Source organism: Ambystoma mexicanum, chromosome 10 (assembly GCF_040938575.1).
Source record: "Ambystoma mexicanum isolate Mex_15411 chromosome 10, UKY_AmexF1_1, whole genome shotgun sequence".
NCBI classification, from domain to species: domain Eukaryota; kingdom Metazoa; phylum Chordata; class Amphibia; order Caudata; family Ambystomatidae; genus Ambystoma; species Ambystoma mexicanum.
In genome coordinates, this window is record NC_090932.1 from 1,273,544,247 (window position 1) to 1,273,570,440 (window position 26,194).

The following is a 26,194-nucleotide window of genomic DNA, read 5'->3' on the forward strand; positions in this document are numbered from 1 at the left end:
GCTAAAAATAGCAACCCAATGGCACTACACACCGGAAAGGCTGCACGCCATGTACCCCCAAACACCTAACACGTGCTGGAGAGGCTGCTCAGAGGTGGGCACGTGGAAACACATCTGGTGGGACTGTAGGGGGATCAAAGCTTTCTGGTTGGAAATAAAGACAGAAATAATCAAGATATTCCCTGAGGCGGAACAACTAGGGGAAAAAGTTTGGCTTTGCGGAATAAAAGATCAGGCGGCTAAGAAATTTAGGAAACCACAATGGAGAAGTTTCATGGGATTACTCATAGCAGCATAGGCGACAATAGCCCAAAACTGGAAAAAACAAGAACCCCCATTGATATATACATGGCTCCAAAATGTTTGGGCACAACTGACCATGGAAAAACTTACTCACACACTACAAGGATCAAAAGAGACCTTTACAAAGGAATGGGGAGAGATTCTGGATTACTTACAAACAGACTATATGGAACAATGGTGCCCGCATAATATAAAAATATCAGACATTTTCAGATCATAGTCATTCCCAGGAGCAACAGAGACAATTGGACTCTTCCGGGGCGGGAGGGAGGAGGGTTGGGGGAAGTTGGGGGATGGTTATGTGCTCCCAGTTGTATATGAAAATAATAAAATATATCATTAAAATAAAACATGCTATTTTATTATGCAAAACTGCACACTTCCTAAGCTGACACTTACTGCTTCTGCCCTGATCACTCTAATAGAAGGTAACAGCAATACACAGAGATCTAATTAATGTAAGCCATAGTGACTATTCGGAGCACCTGTAAGTCCTTACATCATCTGTAGCTGTGTATGCTTTATTTTACTATGGCCCCACGTGCAGCAGTGAGTTGGAGAGTGCATGGAGGTAGAACGGGGGAAAGAGCATGTAGAGGGGTGGTGCAAGGTGGGAGTGATCTCTGACTTCACATTAATATGGGTTTCGGCAAGCAAAAGGGAAATTTGCATCACCTTTGCAGAGGAGTAAGGCTGCCAATAATAGCAAACCCCACTGACGCAAACAAAAATGATATAGAAAAAAGTAGAGCTTCAAGCCATAAGGACATGTGATTGTTCTTCTGCAGTTTTACATGGCTCTCTCATACTTATTACGAAATAGTGGGCCTCAATATTTTAGTTCACAGTGTTCTGTCAACAATTCATTGTACCTGTGTAAAAATGTTCCAATATGTCGTAATGAAGCAGCCGGAACAAGTCCTGCATAGAATTGTGTGTTCAGGGTCTGAGAGCCCCCCTCACCCCCCCCTCCCAACCCGACAATTTAAATAAAATGCTTGGGATGGGAACTGCGAGGAACCTGAGGGTTTCCTCACTTTTTTCTCCCCATCATCCTCTGTTCAGGTGGCCTGGAAAAGGCTATCGCTCTTGGATCCCAACTTTGGGGACGGAGATGCGAAGGAGGATCACCTTGGTAGGGGAGACTTGGGAAATCGTAGGGGGATGTCCTTGGGTGGGACGCAGTATCCCCCCATTTTCATTCCATGATGAGCCACATTTATAGGATATTATTACCCTTTTCCCTCTGACCGGGATAACACCAGAAGACTTCATCAATATAGGAAACTACGAAGAGGGTAAATAAGAGGTCTGCAAGTGAGACATGGCATCCCCTTTTCACTTCTGAGAACCAACTTCAACCCCCCCTCTGCCTTTATAGGCTGCTGGAAACCAATACCCCCATTCATACCAGTATAGTACTGGGGACGAGGAAGAGGCGACTAGGAGTAGTGCACACTAACATGTCATTTCACCACTATAGTACTGAGACGAGGAAGAGTCCTGCATACTGTTGTAAGAGTCAGGCATTTCCAGAGTGCTTCACTAATTATGGTCAGGCAATTGGGCCTGAGGACTCACACCTGCAAACTTGCATAAAAGTTGGAGCCCACAAGGAGAGAGGGAGAGAGACCAGCAGGAGAGAAGCCGGGCTGAGTGTTGTGGGCCTGATGGGAGAATCCTTTGCAGAAGGAGGCAGCAGAGTTGGATCCTAGAGAAAAGCCAGGACGCTGGCAAGTATCCCGTAGGAGCTGTGCAGCCGAGGCCCGGGCGGGCCGTTAGAGGGCCACAGAGGTGGGAGCCTCACTGGTCGGGTGCCTGTACTAGGAGCTGCGGGGCAGGGAAGAGAACTGATAGCTGCAAGCTACCCGTAGCATCCGAAGGAAGTGAGCGGAGCTGTCGGCAACCCACAGAAGAGCAAAGTGCGCAGTGGGCTCGTAATCCAGTGCGAGTGGGGTTCGCAATTCAAAGAACACGTGTCTGCAGAGTAACAGAAGGGAAAGCAGCCGGTCGGAGGGGGGTAGGGAGACCTCCCCATTTCAAACAAAAAAACACAAAAAAAAAGACATTCGACATTATTTTTTTCGGTATAATTTTTCTGACATTTTTGCATTCGAAATAATGAAATTCAAATTATTAACGTGCAAGATACAGTGAACCCAAAGCAACGGGTTGTGATGAGTATCATGAATAAGATGAACTATGAGCAGCAGAATAAAAGTTCTGAACTATTGAATACCGAACTAAATGAAAGCTTTTGACAATTCTATGAACAAATGACAAGTTAAGTACACGTATAATATATTGAAAGCAGAGAACAAATCCTATGAAATGCAGTGAAAAGCAAGTAGGGACTATTGATGAAGAGTGCTAAAGTGATGTGGTGAAGGAAGGAGAACACCACGAAGAGGTGTATGAAAAGAAAACATTGTGGCAAAGTCAAGAGACTGGTAAAGAGGTGTATGAAAGGAATACATTGTGGCTAAATGAAGAGACTGGCAGAGAGGAAAACACATTGTGGCAAAGCCAAAAGACTTGCGAGGAGAAAGCCAAGTGAAGGTGAACCAGAACATAGGTGCAGTTGCAAACGAACCTGCGTGGGCAAGAAGGCCTAGGGGTCCCGGTTGTGTGACCTGTAATGGGTGTACCCACTGGCCCGACAACTGCGCCTAGACCGAGGATACCCCATCTATGAAAGCCAAAGAAATGTACAGAGAGCAAAGGCAAGTGTATGAAAGAGATTGCTGAAATGAAACAGGAGAAAGCAATCTGTATGAACTGTCAAGAAACCCGAAGGAGTGTAAAGCTGAACTAGAACTGGTTTTGAATATTGAGAGACTGGGACTAAGTATAAGTTGGCAAGCTGAGGTCTTGGGGAAGGCAAACCTGAGACTTTATGAACTGTGTTGTCTTGAGGAAGGGAACCTCAAGACCACTCTTTTGGAACTGTGTTGTCTTCCTGGGGAAGAGAACCCCAATACTTTGTGGAATGTTCTTGAACTTGGGGAAGGGAAGCAGGAAAGTAAGCCAGGAGCTAGAAGAAGCTCAGAACGTTGTCTGAAACACTATTCCTTTTGTTGCTGACATCCCTACACATTGTTTAGCATTAGTTGTGAGTGCACATAAGGGTTCTGGACACAGAAAGACTTAAATTGAACTTATTGCATAGGGCAAGTTCACTTCAACGATCCAAACATTTAAGTTAATAAACAATTTTTGTTTGACCTTTGAATCTGTTGCCTGTGTCTTGCTTCATGATGCCGTCACAGCACCCACCACCCAATGGTACGATATGGTTCAATAGTTCCAGATAAAGTTTATGTAGGGATAATGCCAGATTACAAACTGGGAATCATTATTGTGATCCAATTCATCTAACAAGAAACATGTGGTCATAATTTTAAACAACATGGTGATTATACAACGTCCATAGTGATTTAGATTGTCGGCCTTACTTTGCGACATATATAATCTGTCTCTATATTTACAAGCCACAACAGCATGTCTACTGCACCCACAAAGCCGATAGCATGAGTGGGCTGACCACCAACATATATTGGAGGATTTGCATATTGACCAAACCATGACAAAGAAAACAGAATTACATTAATAAATCTATGTTTATACCATTGCTGTCTAGAGGAAATATAGTGGGCAAATGTTTTGATCTCGTTGCGAAAGAAATTTACAAACATTAGAACAAAAGGAAACATATAGATAATGTTTCTTCAATCAGAATCTTTCCTCTTCAGGATAGGAAAGCTTTAATAATCTCAGAACAAGATGCCTTTATTGTAATTAACCGGGTAGTGACAAAGGTGGGAACATAGCATTAATGAGTAAGATTATCTTTAATGCTCCCAGTTTTCCGTTTTTTCAGATTTTTTTTTTACACATAAATACAGATGGAAATCACTTTTTCCTTTCAGTGTTTATTTGCAAAAAATGGAAATGCATGTCTCTTGATAGGGTCTTTGTAGTCAAACATGCATTGCGGGTCAGTGGCTGTGCCAAGTAACAAAACAGAAATGTTGAAAAGGAATGCAATTCCCTTTTCAGTTGTTTAAATGGCTGCAGATATGCAGCCATTGACTTGTTTTCCAAGAATGCAGCTCTAGGAGCTTCCTGTTACCGGCATCCAAGTGCTACTGTGTTCCTTATTATGTAGATAAATATGGAACAATGCTAGTTATGAGGTTTTTGCAAAAAAAGTAAATGAGGATGAATACAGAAACAAATGGCCAAGAAATAAATAAATACCATAAAACCCAGAACACTAATTATGTTCCAGAGGGTATGGACCCCCTTAATATGTCAGGTTGGTATAAAGAGAAAGATTTAACCAGGATTGAGTAAGTCAAACATACTTTAAGAATAGGTATTCCACATTCTTTGGATAAAGTGGGATTTCTGATGAGGATAAATCATTTTTGTGGGCATCGCAGCTTACGATCCCAACTATCTACTTACTTCCGAAGATTCCTATTGAAGTTTTAGATGCCTTCCCCATGAGGCCAACAATCAGTCGAATCGATTCAATTCTAGAGCCATTATCTGAAATCGATAGTTCTCTGAATCCTTTGGTTAGATTACTCCCGATTGTACATAAGATATTCCATGCACGCATTAGACATGCTGAATAAGACTATCTCGGATGAGAGCTTTTTTAAATCCGTTTGGATGCAGTGGCTTTATCACTTAAATTCATCATGAGTTGGCCAAAAGGAAAATGTGTTTTTTTTATTACAAAAAATCAGCTTCATATTTCAGTGAACATCAAATTATCTTAGAAATGTTAGACTTGAGGGGGGTGCTAGAGAGCACAAGCAAGATGGTTGCCTTCTAGTAAGCTCCTGTGGCAGAGCTGCAACCTTGACGCTTAATGGCCTTTGAAGCCATACTCTGGCGAATAGGACCCCTACAATGGTACTCGCGACTCGGCCCGATTCGCCACAACAATGCACGATCCTGGCTGAGTCTTGTTCCTACAGACTTATGGCTCTTCGGGCTGGGATTGGAGTGAGCATGCATTGCGTGTGCCTTAACGAGCAACTCAGAGGAGAGACTTGCTTGACTTGTCCAGAGACAAATACTGACCTGGAGGGTAACGGGTGTAACATCATGGTCAGCTAGAAGGAGAATGTCGACACATTGACCGCCAATGCTCTCACGACAGCACATTCAGCGTACCCTCACGACGAGAGCGGAGGAAGCATGGAGACCGCGCAATTGATGCACTCCCGATGAGCGGAAACTGGCTTGTTTGTCCGGGTGAGGCTGTGCGCTCATGGCGGAAATATTCAGATTGCTTATACCAAACCCCAAGGGGTATGGCGCTGGATGGGATACATCCAGTGAGGGGCTCAGCGACTCCTCAATCAACGTTAGGAACAAGGAGTTATCAAACAGGTGCTTCAGGCAAGATGGCGCGGCAACCTGCAGCAATCCACAATAACTCACAGTAAGCAGGCTGATCTGGAAGGGTGTCCAAGCCAGCGGATGGAGACAGAGTTGCACCACAGGTGATCTGTGGATACAGCCCCACTGGAGGCAGACCCCTTGGGTACTTAGATGGGCTGACTGATTGAACAGGGTATGCGCTGCGAATCAACAAAGTCCTGCTCCTGAGCATGTCTGGGCCCTCCTCGGATTCAGAAGCAGCCCTCATTGGAGAGAATAGCAAAAAACTCAATAACTCACGTAGATCTACCCGACACCCGGGCAAAATGGATATGCAGGCGCAGCTTGAAGCCATATTGACTGAAATGAAGTCCATTGAAAGACAAATACCTGCATTAATTTGCAAGTGGAATGCACCACACAGTACGAGCGTCGCATGAGTGCACTGGAGAATAGCCACGACTCCCCCTCTCCTGAATTGGACTCCACAATCAAAGAAATCCAAACACTAGGTGCAAAAATGGAAGACCAAGAAAATCGCTTCGCTGCGGAACAACCAATGCCTTGGTGGGTGTCTGTGAAAATGTAGAGGATTCAGATATGCAAGGCTTCTTTTACACTTTGCTCCAGGAGTACTTAAAACACCCAAACCCGTGTGAATTTATCATTGAGAGGGTGCACAGGGCGCTGGTATCCAAAACCAATAAAGGTGAGTGGCCGATGATAATAACACTGCGGTTTCTAAACTTTCAACACAAGCTTGGAGTAATGAAGGCATACTGGGCACAGGGAACAATACAAAAAGAAGGGGCTACCATACACCTGTTTAACAAATTCTTTGTGGCAGTGTCCAGACAATGCAAGGAGTTCAACCCATTGTTCGAGGCCATGAATGGATCCGAGTGACGATACTAATCTCAAGTTCCTGCCGGTCTGGTGCTTCCAACATCCACAACAGTGGCACTCGTTTTGAGTCCCGGGGGGATATCTGGCAATTCTTGGAACAATACAAGATAGTCGAGCTCATCGAATAACAGACCTAAGGAGACAGCCCACCCAGAGGAGCGATGCTCCACAATAAAGACGGGGCTCAGACTTCCAAAAGCACTGGAAGAAGGCGGAGCTGAAACCTGATGGACCACACAGGGTGCTGGAAAAAAGACCCAGAAGATGAGTCAGGTTATCAGTCTAGCGAGCTGGATCGCTTACAGAAACACCTACTGTCTGCACAACATGCAGAGTGAATATGCAGGATTGGGCAAAACTCTCTCTAGAATGTACAGAGTGTAGGCAAAAGAAAAGAGGAGGTGACAGGTAATGTTGCCTGTGCAAGAAAGAAGAACAATTTATCGCTGTCTGACTATACGCTCACTGTAACCATGAGCAAAGTAATCTTACTGTAATAAAGACACTCTCCTGCAACAGCGCCTCGATGCCCATGGGCTGTTAGTGCACTTTACAAATTTCTAAAAATAAAAATAAAAAATAAAATAAATCTCTAATCTCAAACCAACAACTTTGGACCTAAATAAAGAAAGAATTATGTGTTTTCTTAAGAATGTTACAAACCTTACATACAGAGAGAATTAAACCAATAGAATAGCTCTTCATTAATAATGTGATACTCTGAACCTGTGATACTATCTTGGAAGGGCAGTTTTCTTTGAAAGGCACTCAAAATTGAAAAAAACAAGTGTTCTTTATAAAGGTTACTAACCTTGCATAGAGAATGAAACAAATGCAATAGCTGATCATTAATCATTTATTTTCTGTGAAATGGTATTTTGGTTTAAGGATACTTGTAAAGCTATTGTGGAAGGACATCTTTCTTTGACAAGCACACAAAATCGAAAATGTATGAAGTATTAAGTTGAATAATTGGCAGATGCCCTGATCAATGTCAGGTTATCCTCACGGTTATTCTGGCAAGTTACAGTCTTACTGATCGAAATCAGCAAGGCAAGAACTACTCAATATTATAGAATACCTTTCATATTGTGACAAACTAATAGATAGAAAGGCCCAATAAGTAGAGACAATATGGACTGGACCATATTAATAATGAGTAACATTACCTTTAGTATTGCAAGGTGGTGTATGTTTTTTGATCCTTCAAGTTTGTTCTTTATTGTGACTAAATGCCAAAGCTATTTACGTATACCTAAGAGGGTATTGGGTTTCACAATGCTCTGTCAAAATACCAACCAATAAGGCAATTACTGGGTTGCATGGAAACACAAAAGCAGCAATTTTGCTGCATCTCCTGTTTCGGAATATAGGTACATTGCTTGCTAAACAGCTGTTAAAATGAAGATTAATTTGATACACAGTCACACAAGTAGAAAGGGTATTTTTTTATTTTTTTTATTTTAATTTTATCGGTTTCTTACAAACCTTTAAAATGGTTACAAACAAAACACAAAACACAACACATAATCAGAATATATCATCCTTTAGGAGTCCCTTAGAAATACCCCTCCCAGTTATCAAACGAGTAAGCAATGCACTGTCGTCGTTACTCATCAGCCAACAATATATTCAGGCATTTTTCAATTAACATTAGAAATCGAGTTAGTGGTAATATCAGTTTCATGTCCCATCCTTGAAACATATAGGCCCACAGGTCGTCGGCACAACGGGAGGGGTAATTTAGGCCCCAAGGCCCCAGGTGAATAGTCCTTTCTGAGCGAAGTGCCGTGCAGAATAGCACCAAATGCTTCAAGGTTTCCTTATCTTTAGCTCATAGTCTACACGTTAAGGTTGAGACTTTGTTTGTTCTCCATGACGCCAACCACTCGTTAGTTTTAAATGCGTTCAGACGCAGCATCATAAACACTCTTCGAGCCTGTGAGTCTGGAAACATCTCGATATAGCGTTGTAGCACGTTAAATGGCCTTGTAGAAAGGGTATACAGTGATGATAACAAATTAGGAATAACTAATAACTTTTTAAACGACCCTAAAATAACGAAAAATAACATTTATTATTTAAAAATATATATGGGGTGGGCAAAGGGAATACATCGTGTCATAAGGGGGTAGGGTTTTGGGCCTAGGGGAACAGGGGCCTTAGGGGGGACCTCCAAATAAAAAATAAAAAAGGGTATTTTTTGTTATTTTAGGGTTGTGAAAAATGTTTTCATTTTTCCAGTTTTCGTTGTAATCACATGGAACAGTAGGAAGGACCTTTGGAGCTTTATCTTTAACTTAATTGTTCAATGTATAATCCAGTGTTTTCTAGGCTAACATACCTCAATACTTATAAAGAATGTGGTTCATCATTCTACCAGTCAGATGTAAATAATCCCAATTGAATAAGTGATGCAAACTCAAAGGAAGAGTCATTTTAGACGAGAGTGAAGGACCCCTAGATAATTAACGGGTACACAGTTCCAAAGATAATAATGTACCCGAATTTCCATTTAAGGTAATATTTACAAAAATGTGTGCCCATCATGTTTTCCAGTTACTGCAGTATAAACAGAGAGGATCTCCAAATGCCTCGGGAACACAATGAAGCAAAAAGCTAACATATAACCTTAGACGTTCCTATATGGCAAAAGTTAGAAAATGGTTTAGGAATCTGTCAGTGGATACTCAACTGATAGCTAAAACAGAATAAATCATACAATTTAACATATAGACTATACCATCAGTCATACTAGACTTCAGTAGTGCCTATTATTGAAAGCACATATCACAAAGAAACTCAAGAAAATCTATATTTATTTATAGAAGTGAACAATAATATGGCCACTTGTTAACTTCGTTAATGAGGGAATTTACACAGGTAGGTAAACAAATAGACAAATCTCCACATATCTACAAAATACATTCAATTTTGATGGGAAAGGGAAAAAAGGGGGGGGACAGAGGGATGAGTAGAGAGGGATGAGTAGAAAAGAACAACAGAACAAAAACAATGAATTGTAACAGAAAACACTTGTTCGGATAGGAGTCTTTATCTCCCCATACAATTAATTGAACTGAGTTGGGCACACAACAGACTGTTACTAACTGGCCCTAGTTACTGCAGACAATATAAAACTGATCAATCCAAGATATTGCATGTGTAGATAAGGAACTTAATAACAATTGTGTGGAAAATATGGAATGTCGGTTCTGTAAATGTACATGCTGTTTAGTCTGAGAAGTAATTTCCTTTTTTTCTAATAGACCCTGAGGAAACACGCATTGTGAAATATCGTTTCCACCTAGTATGAAACACGTGTTCTGCCTAGCAAGTTTAATTTAGGGGCTCACCAATGTAGTAAATGCACATGTTGGTTTATTGAATGACTTAAGTACCTATTGTGAATCAGATTAAATTTGAGCACCTCAATATCTTTTCTAGAATTGTCACTTTGGGTTCTACAAAGACCCCATTTATATAGGATCTTCAGATTTATACCAATTCATATAGTTGGTAAACTAAGAAGAATTATCAAAACGATGCAAATCAATGAACAACTTTTTATTTTGGTGTCATTATTATTATGGTATTTATTGAGCATGCGGCCTATGTTATGTAGGGGAGACTGGACTCAAATTGAAAACACATATGTATGAACATAAGTCATGCATAAGTAATAAGAATATGAATTCAGCAGTCGCCAGACATTTTAATCAAAAGAACCATACAGTAGCACAATTGAGATTCCAAATACTAGAAGTACTGACCAGTTACCAACCACGCATTGACCCAAAAAGAAGACGACAGCAAAGAGAAGCATATTGGATTGATCGATTGGACACACTATCACCAAGAGGAATGAACGAAGAATTTGATTTGAATTGTTTCTTATAATTTAGTCTGTTTTACTTTGTTTCTGTCCGTTATTGTTTACTTGTGTTCAGTCTTATTTACTCTAGATTTAGAAATACATTTTTATTTAAGACTATCTATTGACCTGATTGATTGACTTTTCTCTGTGGTCACATAATATCTTGCTCAGCATTTATTTGTGATAGACATGGATATTTTGATTCTCAATAGCACTGACCTACTGATCTGATTGTTTTACTTTTCTCCTTCGTCACATGAAATCTTGCTCAGTATTTATTCATCAGATATATGTATATTTTGATTTTCAATACCTTTCATCACCAGCAATGATTGCACATTTTGGGTTTGTAATGCAATCTCCAATATAAGATGCATAACTTGACACATCTTTCATTTTTTATGATACTTACTAGCATGCCGACTGTATTAGTGGTGAGCATTTTTGTACTCATTTGAAACATAGATCGAATCCTTGCACTCTCAATATGTCAGGATTATCAGTTTGAACTGTTCAACATGCAATGGCAACTTCACAATACTATCCTTATCAGAATTAGTCAAGAACACGATACATTTTTGTATTCTCACATACTGTTGCCCATTACAAGATGGCCACCGATACATGGACAGCCATCCATATTGAGTGTGGCAGTGTCTATGACAACCACAGCTTCACTAGCTTGCGTTTATTTAGGCAGGAGAAAGCAGACAGCAAGGCGCTCGCAAGGGGCTGCACCTACGCCTTTTAGAAGGTAAGAAAGAAGAATTGTAACAGGATTCATTAAGACGCTGCGATCCCAGCGCATCTTAATTAAGTAATAACACAGTGTTTTTACAGGTCTAAACTCGCGTTTGAATCACGGCGCTTCAGCCGTATACCGATTCGCTACGAATCGTGTAGACATACACCAGATAAAACGTCAGAACTCTATGCACTTCTTACGGTATGCATGCGAGAGCGATCACCATGCATGACTTCTTATCACAATCTACTCAGCAAGTATTACTATAATACAAAATCACATGACTCCGCCACCATGCTAGATATAGGGATTCTACTCCACGAACAGTGCCATTTAATAAATAGCAAATAAATGCATGCCATTACAAACACTAGGTGATAGATCGAATAATGTGTCAATTAAATGTGATCACGGAAGAAACAAATGGAATACTGTGGTTAAATACGTGCATACTGAGAAATGCATGTGGGTACCCTGTTTATTCCAAAATTGTGATTTATTGATGTGGCAATACATGCAACAACTTTTATTTGTTTATGTGATTAGACACGGCCCTGATGAAGGACTACACAGTCCGAAATGCATTGGCCATTAAATGATGTTTGCTTAAGAAATTAAATACTATATTTACCTTTTGAATACTAAAGATTAAATATCATTTATTATAAACCAAACACTCTTAACTGGATCTTTAAGAACTTTTAAACTTTTGAAGAATCCTGACGGGATATAAGGGTGTGCGGCCCACACCGAAGGCAACATTGCCTAGGTCTTTTTCGCATAATTTATTGAGCATGAACCTAGCTTTGAGAATCAACAGAGCGCTTTTCAGAGGCAACAACAGAAAAGGTATGCAGCAGGGGTAGGGTACAGAGGGGCACAGAGGAGGGGTACAGCTGTACAGGGTGGCAGGGAGGAGGGGGGCAGACGGCATCTAGCGAGTTAAGCGGCGCGGGGCGATATGATGGCCTAGGTGTGGAGGAGAAACTCCTTGAAGAGGTGGGTCTTGAGTTCTATTCTGAATTGTAGGAGCATGGGGGCGAGTCTGATGCTGACCAGGAGGAGGTTCCATAGTATTGGGGTGTAGGCAGAGGTGGTTTGTTTTCTGGTACCTTCCCTTTTGCAGCAGCAGATTTCAAGTCTACACGTGTCCTGGCCTCTGGTGGTGCGCGGTCTACCGGAGATGTTGAGTTTCACTGGGAGGTAGCTGGGCGACTTGAGGGGGACTGCCTTATAGATGATGCAGCAAAACTTGAAAATGATTTCTGCATGCTGTGGCATCCAGTGAAGGTTGAAGGTGGCCTGGATGCTGTGGTTGTATCTGCGTAGCCCCGTGATGAGACATGCGGCCACGTGTAGGACACTTCTCAGGGGCACAAGGGAGGACGACGGGAGGCCTTCGAGGAGGGCATTGACCCCATCCAGGTGGGATATGACCAATGCTTGAACATTGGATCTATGCTGTCTGGAGGGGCTTCACTTTCCGCAGGAGGGGGAGCCGATACCAAGCAGTCTGAGTTTTCATAGCTATGAGTGTCATGAAGGAGAGGTGTTTGTCGATGTGGAACCCAAGGGACTTGGCGCAGGAGGTGAGCTCAGGTGTGAAGTGCTCAGGTTTCATTGTTGATAGCCAGGTCTGTATGGCTTGGTGTTCAGTGTTGGTGGTGAGGAGTAAGAATTCGATTTTGGATGGGTTGAGCTTCAAGTATGCCCTTGACATCCAAGACTGGATCAACGAGACGCAGGTTTTGAGCCCGTGGATGTCCTTGATGGAGTCTACGTTGAGATATAGCTGCGTATCATCAGAGTGTTGGTGGATGAATATGGCTGATGTGTGTCGCTAGGAGGGCTCCCAGCGGCTCCATATATAGACCGAAGACCACTGGGAAGAGGATGGAACCCTGCATGACTCCATAGGGGAAGGGTACGATTGGCGATCTAGGGGAGTCCATCTGAACAAACGGCTAACGATTGGCAAGGATTTGTTCTGCACAAGTATTAAAAATTGTCTGCGAATATAAGTTTGACCAATTAAAATGACAATATATGTATTTGCATTTTTATAACGAGCCAAAGCCCACAGGCATCAAGGCGTGGAAAAACAAAGCTTGAGTAGTGAGCAGTAATGTCCCATATAGACCAAAATGTACAGGTACACACAGACACAATCTATTTCTGTTTTGAGTATAATAACATGCGTGATGTTAGTTGTGTACCGGTAGCTGTATAGATATACAAAATATCCAGGCATTTAGCATCTGATCACCAACATGTTTACACTTCTACTGCAAGCAAATCTCTACACAGTTTACCCCTGTTCTGCAGCCCTGTGAGAATAGGTCGCGCTGCTGTTGTACAGCAGGTCTGGCCAACCGGGATGTAGCAATTTTACTGGCATTACATCTGGACGTGTGCAATTAGTGGATGTATACTCCAATGATAAGGGTAAACCTCAGTTTGGTCCGTCTGTGTGTTGTAAAGCATAGGAAATTACAATGTGCTGAAGTTTGAAGGTGCCGCAAAAAAATATTACAAGCAAAAAACAAATGAGAAGAACCAATTAAAAATGTACACCAACAAACCCAGAAAAAGCACAACATGCATACGCAAACAGAACAGGTTAACCCCAACATTGTGCATACAGCACATCATCTAAAAGAGATATGATGATCAGGACGTTGGATGACTGGTAAATAAGACAATTGTCCAGCTTTCTTCAAAATCAACATTTAAAAATGTGCTGGAATTTGACTCAATATCTGAAGTAGTGACTTCCACAATGGAGTACCAGCTACATTAAGATTTTCTACCCAATGTAAAGTGAGCATGTTGTCAAATGTCTGAATTTGGAAGCTAAACTAGGTCTGAAAGATCGGGATGGAAAACTGTTAGGGAGATTTTCTTGTATCTTCCCGACTGTCACTTATGTACTGTTAATTATTCCCTCAATATCACTTGGCTCTCTAAAGTTGTAGTTGGGGCAGAGCTGTCCAGGCCTAGCACTCAGGAGGTGGGGTGGGGTGGTTCACAGGTACAGTACACACTTTTCATTTATACCCAATGAGAGAATGTCCACAACCTATATTTTATTTAAAAAAAAGATGGTCTTTCCTGGAACAGAAAATGCAGTAGCGTGTAAGCAATACTTTTCCTACCAAGGTCAGAAAGTTAAGAGATTAGGTGAGACCAGTTGTGCAAGTAGTGTCAGTCTTTGGTAGAGAACCAGTTACCTTGTGCAACAGTGTCCCTAAGGATCAGTTTCTGGAATTCCATTGGAGTGAGACCCACAGAAGACCATTGTTAAAGAGGGGGTCCGGGGTCATGAAGGAGCAATAACATATGGCAAAAAAAGCAGTTCTGTAGCAGCGGTTTGTTGGTTTCCAGAGGCATTCCAAGTGCAAGTTGTTTTGGGACGACCTTGGGACCTCAAAACACCTTTGGGAAGGAAGACTTTTCACGATTTGGTGATTCCCAGCCAAGGGTCAGAGCCAGGAGAGAGAAAAAGCAAGTTAACTTCAGTACTGCAGTCTTTGGTATTCATTGACACAGGGTTCCCATGTCGTCCTTGGGCACAGGATCACAGGATTCACCATCTGGGGATAGATGGGGCAGGAGGGGGAATAGGGCAGAAGTGAGCCTAAGGAAGAACACATATTGCAGAAAAGCTTGCTAAATTACACCAGAGAGGAGAAGGGTAGTAGGAGGACTGGAATGCGAGTAGGTAAGGAGGTCTGCTCTTGTCCACCTCGGGAAGCAGTGATAAACGCAGCACCCAATCATGCACCAAGAATCTTTGGTCAGCCAATGGAACACTATCCCTCCAAGCACACACATGCATTCTGGAAGGGTCTATCCCAAACGGGTATCTGCATATACCAGTCAGAACTGGTTTCAGTCTAAATATTTGCCCTAATCCTCCGATAAAGGCGTCCGGTGGCCCAAGAAGAGGGACACATGATAGTGATGTGACCCAGGTCTTCGAGGCACACAAAGACAACCTGAATGTTAGTGAAATTGAGGAGGCTTCAAAAAGGGCCCCGCAAAGTAAAATGGAATGTACAACCATTTTACACAGGTGAAAAAGCCACCACTAGCCTAGCAACATGGCTAACTGAGAAGAACAAGTTACTTACCAACTGGTAACATTCTTTCGACTGGATGTTCCTCTAATGTATTCCACATCTTTGACATGTAATGTCCACAGCTGCGTACTTCGAAAAACTTTTTCGGCAGAGGGTGTCCTGCGTCGATGGCATCAGGCCAATGTCCCTCGAAGGCATCCATCGAGGGCGACGTCACCAGATGTTATATATAGGACACACAGCACCCGTAGCCTCAGTTTATGTTTTTTACTCCATAACGTGTGACATGCACATATCCAATGCCTGCTTGACTGCACATAGCCTTGCAGAAACGTAAGCTGCAATAGCATAGGAAATTCTCCAGAGGAGCAGACATCCAGTCGAAAGAACGTTACCAGTTGGTAAGTAACTTGTTCTTCGAATGGATTGTGCCTCCAACGTATTCTACATCTTTGACAGACTCCCAAAGCAGTACCAGAAAATGGAGGAGGGAAAAGAATTTAGAATACCCAATCAGATGGCAGAATAAAGAACAACCTAACCAAAGGCCATATCTTGACCATGGAGCGTATCCAGGGAGTATGTTTGACAGAGGTGTGGATAGAAGAAAATATTCCTAGTAAGAACTCCCCGCTGCAGGGCTGTGGAAGTAGCCACTCCCCTAGTGGAATGAGCTCTCCACCCTTCTGGAGGGTCCTTGCCCGCCAATCGGTAACATTCATTAATGGTGAGGATAATCCACCTGGACAAGGTCTGTTTGATAACAGCCTGGCCAATCAGTGTCCAGTATACCCCACAAAGAGTTGATCACCCACTCTGACCCTGGACATCCTAGAAATATAAAAGGTCTGAGCTCTCCTAGGGTCCAATTTATGGAGTCGCTCCTCTTCCTTACCAGGATGAGGAGGAGAATAGAAAGACGAAAGAACCACTTTCTGGCTTAAATGAAATTCAGAAACTACCTTAGGTAGAAAGGAAGGATGTACCCTCAGTACAACCCTATCCTTGTGGAACCCAGTAAAGGGCGGCTTAGATGAAAGTGCCTGCAATTCACTCACTCTCCGAGCAGATGTAACCGCAACCAAGAACACCGTCTTGAAAGACAACAGTCTCAAAGGACAAGAGTGCAAGGCAATCCAAAGGCGAAAGCAGACCATAAACTAAAGGCATTGACCTATGAAGGCTATACAACAGGGCGGATGGCAGCCCCCACCAACCCACCAACCCAGGACCCACTGGGCTAACCTGATGCAATTGCATTAAGCATATATGAAGACAGACCTTCATACTCACCTACCAGCCTAGAAAAAGACCTTTTTAGGTCGGCACCACTTTTTATACCATCAATGGATGGACTCAGGAGAATAAACTTTTGAAAAAATGAAAACCAAATGTTTTCTACATTCTTTATGCACCTAAAATAAAAAGCAAAGGAGTAAACCTAAGTATACTAACCAGCACACGCGCCGAATGAGTGGAAACTAAAACAAATCTCTCAAGAGTGCAAAGGTTCAAATGGAGCACCCATCAGGAATTTCAAGACCAAATTCAGACCCCAAACCGGCATCTGGAACGGGGACGGCGGGAGCACATTAGTGAGCCCTTTCAGAAATTGGGAAATCAAAAGGAATCTTAAAATAATAACATTCTTCAGACGAGCCCTTGAAGGTAGACAGCGCCGCCAGGTAACCTTTAATGGTACCTACTTGAAGGCCCCTGTAGGCCAAGGAAAGCAAGAAAGATCATACCATGGGAATGGAACACTGAAAAGGATCAACATTTTGTCCTCTGCACCAGTCGCAAAACTTACGCCAACGGTACAGGGATTTGGTAGAAGGCCGCCTGGCCTAAAGCAACACCTCCATCACGTCACCCGGGAGGTCCCAATCCTTATACCTCAACCTTTCAGATACCAAGCGTAAAGGTTGAGAGTCTTGACCTCTGGATGGAGAACCCAGCCCCCCAAACCCGTCTCGTGCGAGAGCCGATGCTCTCAGTAGGGAAGATGGCGTGGAGGGCAGATGGACATTTCTAGAAGGTCCGGGTACCACATTCTCCTGGCCCAATCCGAAGCAATGAGGATCATGTGGGATCCAAATCTCCGCTACCGCCTTAACACTTGAGGAATGACGGGGACCGGAGGAAACGTGTACAGAAGTGGGAATGACCATACCACTACAAAGGCGTCGCCCAAGGCTCCTCTCGGAGGACATTCCCTTGAGCAGATTCTCTCCCACTTCCGGTTGGCACTGGTTGCGAAGAGATCCACTTGTGGGATTCCCCAAAGGGCGAAGATCTCCAGAAGGACTTCCTGAGCCAACTCCCACTCGTGACAGACTGTGCTCTGCCTGCTCAGAGAGTCCGCTGCTGCATTCTCCTCTTCAGCCAGATGAACTGCCGAGAGTGATATTCCTTGCTGTATTGCCCAGAAACAGAGCTGCATCGCCTCTCTGCACAACGGGAGTGACCCTACCCCCCTTTTTTTGTTGAGGTAATGCATGGTCACTGTATTGTCCGTCATGATCAGGACACACTTCCCCCCGCACTGACGGCAGAAAATCCTTCAGGGCCAGCCTGATGGCCCTCAGCTCTAACAGATTGATGTGGAGTTTGGACTCCGGAGAAGAACAACGACCGTTGCCGGTTAACTCGTCGGCATGAGCTCCCCATCCTGTGAGGGAAACTTCCGTCACCTCCGGCCACGGTTGCCAAAATGGCTCCCCCTTCATCAGGTTCCCTTTGTTGGCCCACCACAGCAGATCCTGTGAGACCGAGAGTGGAATCTGAACGGGATCCGACATCTTGCCTGAGAATTGGGACAACTGCATCTTGAGAACCCACTGCAGGGACCTCATCCTCAGTCTGGCCTCTGGCACCAGAAAAATGCAGGATGCCATGAGGCAGAGCAACCTTAAAAATTTGAAAGCCGGGAGACAATGGGCATGTTGAAACTTGTCCACCATCTGCACAATGTGATGAGCCCTCACCTTGGGAGGCAAGCACTTCCTCAAGGACGTGTCCAACACAGCCCTGATACACTGGAGCTGTTGGGAAGAAGTCAGATGCGACTGCTTGAAATTGAGGGAAGAAGCCCAGCTTGTGGAGGGAGTGGCAGGTGAGACTGAGATGATCCATCGCCTGCTCGGGAGAACGCGCACGGATCAGCCAGTCGTCCAGGTAGGGGTAGACGTGAATCCCCCCCTTGCCAGAGATACACTGCCACCACCACCATTAGCTTGGTGAAGACCCTCGGGCGGAGGTCAATCCGAATGGCAGGACCCAAAACTGAAAGTGCGAATCGCCAGCTGCAAACCTCAGGTACTTTCTGTGCTTTGGATGAATCGGCACAGGAAAGTAAGCATCCTGGAGGTCCAGAGACACCAACCAATCCTGAAGTCGAAGGGCCTGGAGGACCTAAGAAAGAGTGACCATCTTGAACTTGTCCTTCCTGAGAAGTCTGTTCAACCAACGCAAGTCCAAGATGGGTCTCAATCCCCAATCTTTTTTTGGAATCAAAAAATATCCCTTGTTCCTCTCCGCTACAGGCGCCAGTTCTATAGCGGCAGCAGGGTCAAGATTAACTGCAAAAGGAGCGGATCTGTAAGCTTAAAAGAGATTCCCTGGTGGATTGTCTTAAGGCTGCTTTAGGAAGGGAAGGGAAGGGAAGGGAAGGGAAGGGAAGGGAAGGGAAGGGAAGGGAAGGGAAGGGAAGGGAAGGGAAGGGAAGGGAAGGGAAGGGAAGGGAAGGGAAGGGAAGGGAAGGGAAGGGAAGGCAGTAGCCGTGGGCTATTGTATCCAGAACCCACACATCCGAAGTAATGGCTTGCAATTTTTCGAGATGCTGAGACAGTCTGCCCCCAACCGGCGAACAATGGAACATGGCCTCATGCTTCTTTCGAAGCGGCTGCGGCAGCGCCTGAAGGTAAGAGGCAGCTGCCTGAGCGGCTTTGGCACCCCTATTTCCCCGACCACCACGGGTCCTTTTTCGCCGACACCTTTGACTGGTGGCTCCTACCAAAGGAGGAGTAGAAACGAAAATAACCTCCCCTCCACTGCTGTCCCCTAGGACGAAAAGGCTGAGGTTGACGTACAGCTGCGCTCAAAGATTTTGCCGCAGCTTTTGAGAACTGCAACCTCCCAAGGCTCTCATCAGCCTTGCTGCCAAACAAACGCGTGCCATCAAAGGGCATGTTCAAAAGATGGGCTTGCACATCCGGAGCAAAACCCGACTTCCGCAACCACTCAAACCTGCGTATAACGGTGCTCGCAACCAGGGTCAGGCTAGCACTGTTCGCCGTGTCCAAACCAGACTGAAGGGATTCACACATGGCATCCTTGCCATCTTGCATGAGAGCAAGGAACCCATCCCTTTGTTCCCCTTCGGGAATATGCTCAGCCGCAAGAGAAACACAATTCCAAAGAGTGTGTGAAAGTCTTGCTAAGGCACAAGTGGAGTTGGTTGATTTCAGCGCCATACTCCCCGCAGAAAACACCTTGCGTGCCCAACCGTCGAAGCGTTTGTCGTCCCCATCAGGAGGGATGGTAGGGTACGCTGCCTGCCTCGAGGTGGCTGTAGCCGCCTGAACCACCAAACTCTCGGGAGTGGGGTGAGATGAAAGGTAGCTGGGGTCGCTACCGGAAGGGCAGTATTTTTTAGTTAACGATTTGTTAACTGCCGGAAGAGATTCTGGTGTCTGCCAAGCAGCCGCCACCCTTTTTTGCAACGTCAAATGAAAAGGTAACACCGGGTCAGAGGACGGGCCTTGATCCAAAATATCTGTTAAGTCATCCTGAATAAAAGCTTCAGGAGGACTGGACCAACCAAGATACTCAGTGACCCTAGCCATCAGTCGCCTGTAGGACGATTCGGCATGAGCTCCATGCTCAGGCCTACCAAACTACACCTCAGGAGAAGTGTCCAAGCCACCGGCATCATAAAGAGATTGCCTTAACTCTTCCAATTGACTGTCCCCGGAAAAGACAGGAGCCACATCAGGCTCAACAGGGTAAAAATCTAAATCTGACCTCTCCTCGTCCTCATAGATGTCATCCAGAGAGAGGTAAAAGTCCTGCCTCGGGACAGAAGAGGGTCTGCATTCCTTAACAGGCCTCACAGACTTGGAAGTAGCCTTCCTTGGAGGATCCACAGTATTAGGGACCTCCATCGGCAAATTCTGGCCAAAAGACCCCGAAGGCGTTGAGGGCGCTGATGGCTTCGGCATCGAGAGCACCGACGGCTTTGCCATCGACAACGGCCCTGACGGCGCCGAGGGCTGGTGCAAAGGCAAAACTTCGACGTCCGTATCCGACGGACATGGCGCCGACTGAGTCGACGCCGACCTCAAGGCCTTACCAGGTTTCTGCGGACTCGCTGGGGACGAGGACCGAGACCTGGAAGCACATCTCTTGCGACCATCCTGAGCCTTGTCCAAACGGGACCTCGAAGGTTCCCGATGAGAATCGGGCCGAGGACCAGAGCCCGAAGGCGCACGAACCACGGATCGAGACCGTTCCTTGCCAGCTTCTTCCAAAGGCACGGACAGAACTGTGCCCTGGGATTGGCAAATTGCCAGCATCTGCTTCCTGAAGCCAGCCCATTCCTCCGGAGTCCAGGACTTAGTTGGACAAGCCACTTTCCTCGCGTGTCCATCCTCCATCCTCAGAGGAGGACGGGTAAGGCGGCCGGTGACGGCGCTTCCTGGAATTCCGAGACGAGGATGACGAAAGGCAGGTACCACTCTGGGACCGAGATCCCCGGGACTCCTTCCGACGCGGAGAGTCGCCCCTCGAATCACCGGTGGACATCCCCTTAGAGGTTTTATGGGACTTACTGGATTTAGAACCCCTACCTATTTATAACATCCAGTGACGTCGCCCTCGACGGAGGTCTTTCGAGGGACATCGGCCCAACGCCATTGACGCAGGACACCCTCTGCCGAAAAGGTTTCTGAAGTACACAGCTGTGGACATTACATCTCAACGTTGTGGAATACGTTGGAGGACACAATCCATTCGAAGAGATACCTTCTATGGGACTCAGGGGGTACCTTCATGGGACCACTGCTTTATCGTCATAAGGACTCTTGGCAGAGCACTTAAAATGAGTGCACACTCCCACTCAGGTTTTGGATTAAACCTGGATAGGAGGAAAGTCCAAAAGCCAGCAAAATGAACATGGGCCTACGTCATCAGGTAAAAAGTGGGGGGGGGGGTTCTACCTAACTAACAATGTAAGTCAATCAATTCTTACACATTATCACAAAACCACATGAGAGTTAAACAAAAAAAGCACAACAGTGTAGTGTACCTCGCAATCAATGCTCATGTGAAGCAATCACAACACCAGGACCAACTCACACGCAGCCAGTGATGAGACATGAAACCCTGAGCTAGGCCAATAGCACAGTATGACTAACAACTGTCAAGTGGACCTGGTGAAGGATCCAGTCATCGTGTATGGACATTTTGAGTCCAGAGGAGCCCTATAGACCTGTTGGGCATTGTGGTTGATTTTAATGGTCAGTGACGCCAATGCCTGAACCTAGATTAGATTTTTGTTACTCAACATTATCTTTCAATGTAAATAACTATTCTACACAAGGTATAAAAAGAAAATATACAGTGTTGAAAGGTCTTACTAGTCCCCTTTTTCATTACTAAGAATAAAGCATTATCCCTACTACCTCTTTGTAAATGTATGTACACTTAATTTATTTCTCTCCCTATTGATTGTCCCAGAGATATATCATTCAGAAACAGAGACATAGCTTGGACAGGGATAGCTTGGAAATCTGCACACAAGTTTAGAATTCGTTTAGGTTTGGATGAAGAGGTGACAAGATAGGCAAATATGTATGTTGGGTGCCTCGAGATGCATCTACATTTTTCAAAAAGTGGTTTCTATATCTCTTGATCACCAATCATGTTTTTGCAGATTGCACAATAGACCATACAATACATGGTCGACCACATTCCAAAGCGCTCAAATTACATAATACTTCAAAGTGCAGTACCAGCTTGATGGCAGGCTGGATCACCCATTAACAAATAGGGAGCCCACATCCAACGATAATGTTCAACTTTCTAGAACTGTTGATTTGGCTGTTACGAGGCATAGGATATTCCAGGTAAAGATTCCCAATGGGTGAGGAGTTGCTTAAGCTCTCCTTTGAAAAATACCCTTTCCTTCTTTCAGAACCGTATCTTCAAGTAGTGGATTTGGATATGAATGCAAGGTGGCTGATCAAGCTCATTTAAGCCCATTCAGTAACTGCAATACAAGCACAACCTGTCAATCGCTTTTGTGCCTGTGAAAAAGGCGGCCCTTTCAGTTTTGTGTAATCTTTAAAGAATTCCTTATTCTAAAAATTGGTTTAAAACTGCCTCCGGTTTGTGTCTGTGGTGGAACTACCCCACTGGCTTTAAAGAAAACCCATCCTTTCATTTAGTTCCAGTTGCATAAAATTCAATTTGCTTTTATACTTTATTTTACAGCTATCTTACATCCCTTTTCAATGACTATAGGGTTCATTTCGAGTTTGGAGGTAGTTCAGCTGTAATTCCTTCTACCGCCAAATGCAATTACCATTACCGTCACTTGGTCCCGTGCGTTTACCATGGGATCACAAGTGGCAGTAGGTGGTGCAAATCCCCATTTTTAAGAGTCTATAGGATTCTATGGGGATTTCAGCGGAATTGCTGCGGGTGGAATTCCAAAGATTTTGTCGATTTTTCAGCAGAAAATTGAAGGATTTTCCTCCAGCATTTTCCTCCAACTGTGCCGAGTTCCTTATGCCCTGATCTTCCCAGCCAAAATGAGGATCCAACACGGGGGAAGAGCTCACATTTTTGAAACTCTTGCTGCCGCTATGAACTACTTCCAGGCCTCTATCCGGCTGCCCCCTCGAGAGTGCGGGGCAGATCAGAATAGGAGACCCAGACCTGGCGAGGAAAGACGTTATCCCGCAGACTGAATGATGTATATACACCGATACTCTTTTGCATTAGTTGAATAGATGTGACATGGGTGGCTCTGCGGATCATCTATCAAGCCCAGATCGAGGGCACTTGGTTGCAGCAGCCATGCAGTTGCAACATGCACGCCCCGGGAAGGTTCCACAAGTTTAAAGGGGATCATCAAGTTGGGGGCGATGGTGCGGGAGATGGCAGGGGAGAGGGAGGGAGTTGGTCACTCTCCAAGGCACCTACAGAGATGCGGATGAAGGTGTGGAGTTCTGGCCCTGTTGTGGGAATTAAATGTTTTAAAATGTATCGTCATGCTGCTACACGTGGTACTTCCTAGGAATGGCAGGCGCAGAACAGGGCAAACGAGAAAAGCACAAAGGGCACACAGGAATCTTACGGGCAAAGGGCTGAAAATTAAACTACTGTCCTGGAACGTTCAGGGCTTAATAATCCAAGAAAATCTAGAAAAGTAGGAACATATGTCGATAGGCACCACCCACATATACTGATGTTACAGGAAATCCATGCACTTAAGTGAACAGCGACCTCCTGGCAGACTGAGGCATACATCGGTATTACACGGAATATTCTTCTTAGGCCAGGTGGGTACTCACACTAGTACATCCATCGCTGGGATTCCAATATACAGATAGCAAAATCGACCCACAGGGACGATACATATTGGTCTGGGGCAATATAGCTGGACAACCAATTATCTTAGTTAACACTTACGGACCCAATATTGATGACCCAGAGGTTTACATTAAAATTCTAGAAATGCTGACCCTGCTGCACGACACTTCCATATTATGGGGAGGTGACTTCAACACGATACTAGACGCCACCCTTGACAGGTCTTCTGATACACACCGGACACCCGCAAGGGCATCTACTATCGTACACCAGATATTACTGCAGGTGCCTCAGATTGATGCATGGTGAACACTACACCCGCTTGACAGGCAGTACTCGTACTATTCCTCAGTACATGTTTCTGAATCGAGAATAGATTACTGGCTACTCACCTCATCTCTTTCAGACACGCTTATGAGCTGCGATATAAACACCCACACGCTCTCAGATCACTCTCCGATATCCCTAGTGATCGTACTACATCAAACCTCACCACCAGCTAGACGATGGAGGATGCCCTCGGCTATCCTCAAAGACCCCAACGTAGCCGGATCCCTCCATACGGAAATCGAGGAATTCTTCACAATTAATGAGGGTTCTGTCGATCGCCATGCAACATTATGGGAGACCTTCAAAGTCTGGATGCGGGGGGTCCTTATGTCTAAGACCACCGGGCTACTGAAATCCGTTAGGTTAGAACCGGTGTATGTGGAATAACAGCTGCGGGAACTTGAACTCAAATATAGTGATACTCATGATAAAACAACACTCGCTGATATTAACAGATTATTGAATGAGTTCTATAAACTGGCGGCCAGGGAAATACAATATATGACAACCCCCATAAGGGCACGAAGATACGGGGAAGGTAATAAAGGAGGACGGTCCCTGGCCAACCTGTTGAAAGCTGCACGGTCTCAAACCCCCATCACTAGTATCCGAGCAATAAATGGCACGGTAATCACAAAGGAGGAAGGAATTAATCAAGAATTCACACGATTCTATACAGAGCAATACTCGTGACGGAAAATCCACTTTGGAAACAAACAACTACCTAAATGCACTTAACCTCCCAAAACTCCCCTTTGAAGCCAAACTAGCCTTAGAACAACCAGTTACCTTTGAGGAAATAATAGAGGCAATAAAGTCCCTAACTTCGGGAAAGGCTCCAGGGTCTGACGGGTTGGGTGTGGAGTTGTAGAAGGAATACCATACCGAAATTGCCCCTGGTCTGTTAAAGGTATAGGAGGAAGCGATGGACCGTGGTATCCTGCCAGAAACTGTGCAGGAAGCCATAATAACCCTACTATTGAAACAAGGCATCCACCCCTTATGTCATCTTATAGACCCCTATCCCTAATTAACTCCGACGCGAACATTTTTACCAAGGTCCTGGCCACTAGGCTTCTCCCCAGTATACCTGGACTGGTCCACCCTGATCAGTGTGGCTTCATTCTGAATCGGTCTACGGCTTTGAACCTCCAGACTTTTTGGTGTCATGGCACAAATTCATCCCAAGGCACAGGCTGCAGTGGTTTCACTAGATGCCGAAAAGGCTTTTGATTCCGTATCCTGGGAATACCTTTTCGCAGTGCTTAAGAGTTTCGGGATGGGCCTCTACTTTATTAAATGTGTTTGGTTGTTACATACCGACCCGAGAGCCAAGGTCCTTAGCAACCGCACTCTCTCCTAATTATTCTTGCTGGGCAGGGGCACTAGACAGGGCTGTCCGTTCTGCCCTATACTGTCCGCCTTAACAATCGAACCAATGGTGGCATTCGTGCGGCAGAACCACGGACAAAGGGGGATCAGAATGGCGGGCCCAACCCAGTCTATATCATTATATGCGGATGACACACTTCTTTATATCCGAGACCCTGAGGCAAACATAGGCCCCATTATGACTGCCATAAACGAGTTCGCTAAATACTCGGGCTACACGATTAACAACTCAAAGTCTGAAATATTCCCACTTACACCTGCCATCGTATGCCCAACCGGCACCTACGGACTTGAATGGTCGCCTATATGTGTTCGTTACCGGGGCATAATCGTGTCCAAAGAGAGGCTGACATTACATACAGACAATCACGAACAACTCTTGCATTTACTTAGCATTAAACTACAAATATGGGCTAGGCTTCCCATCTCCCTATACGGCCGGATTGCCATCTTGAAAATGGTGGTCCTACCCAAGCTCCTATATATCTTCCGCAACGTTCCTCTCTGGCCGGGTAAGGCGTTCTTCACTAAACTCCAGTCCATGGCCACCTCGTTCATATG

The 26,194-nt window shown here is 44.7% G+C and overlaps 1 protein-coding gene across 7 annotated transcripts in view; it reads right to left on the reverse strand.

Moving 5' to 3' along the window:
- Window positions 1–26,194, reverse strand: part of RHBDD3 (rhomboid domain containing 3) — a 266,057-nt gene that overhangs the window by 202,531 nt on the left and 37,332 nt on the right. The window lies entirely within an intron of this gene.